Genomic DNA, 1204 nt, shown 5'->3' on the forward strand with positions numbered 1-1204 from the left:
GTATTTTTAGTAGAGATGGGGTTTCACCATGTTGGCCAGGATGGTCTTGATCTGCTGACCTCATGATCCCCTGCTTTGGCCTCCCAAAGTGCTTGTATTACAGGCATGAGCCACCATGCCTGGCTAGGACTTGGTCTTAATTGAAGACAAAGGAGGTCCTAAAGGGGCTTTTTGTCCTAGTGGTCAGCTGGAATATGGAAGGAACGTTAAAAGTTCCTTCATCGCCGGGCGTGGTGGCTCATGCCTGTAATCCAAGCAGATTGGAGGCCAAGGTGGGCAGATCACCTGAGGTTGGGAGTTCAAGACCAGCCTGACCAACATGGTGAAACCCTGTCTTAAAAAAAAAAAGAAGAAAGAAAACAGTTCCTTCATCTTTTCTGGTGACACTGTGACTCACAGCATTTACTTTTAAATAAAAGTGAGAAAACATCCAGGAAGGGGGCACCCGGATTTGAACCGGGGACCTCTTGATCTGCAGTCAAATGCTCTACCCCTGAGCTATACCCCCTTCACCTGTCAGGAGCTCCTTTCTTGTCCACTTATGGTGACTCAATACAATCAAGTTCCACCCACACTAGAGTTCCGGCACACTGTGTGTTCTAAAGCCCCACCTTCTTAATTATCTATCATCTGCTTTGGCTTTTCCCTTAGGCACTAATAAACTGAGAGGAAATACTTGAAAAATGACATCCTGGGCTGGACATGGTGGCTCACGCCTATAATCCCAGCACTTTGGGAGGCCGAGGTGAGGTCAGGAGTTCGAGACCAGCCTGTCCAATGTGGTGAAACCCCCATCTCCACCAAAAATACAAAAAAATTAGCTGGGCGTGGTGGCAGGCACCTGTAATCCCAGCTCTTTGTTATCCCACTGGCAGGGGGGAACTGAAGCCTCTCCTTTCAAACCTGGCACTCCTTGGTATGGAGTGCAAGGGCGGAGGCCTGAGAAGCCCTTTCTCCTCCCCCCTCCTCTCCAGGGGGAACAGAAGCTGAGGGTAGAGCTGGCTCCCTCCTCCAATCTCAGGGAGGAAACAGCACCCTTGGAAACACAAATACATTTTAAAAATGTAAGATACCATTAAGAGTTCATCTAGCCGGGCGAGGTGGCTCAAGCCTGTAATCCCAGCACTTTGGGAGGCCGAGGCAGGTGGATCACGAGGTCGAGAGATCGAGACCATCCTGGTCAACATGGTGAAATCCCATCTCT

At 49.7% G+C, this 1204-nt stretch overlaps 1 non-coding gene across 1 annotated transcript; it reads right to left on the reverse strand.

The window, feature by feature from the left end:
• Positions 1 to 436: 436 nt before the first annotated feature.
• TRNAC-GCA lies at positions 437 to 508 on the reverse strand. The gene has a single exon. It is a non-coding gene; the product is annotated as a tRNA-Cys (tRNA).
• Between the last annotated feature and the right edge of the window lie 696 nt (positions 509 to 1204).

This window comes from Cebus imitator, unplaced genomic scaffold (assembly GCF_001604975.1).
Source record: "Cebus imitator isolate Cc_AM_T3 unplaced genomic scaffold, Cebus_imitator-1.0 Scaffold54, whole genome shotgun sequence".
Lineage (NCBI taxonomy): Eukaryota > Metazoa > Chordata > Mammalia > Primates > Cebidae > Cebus > Cebus imitator.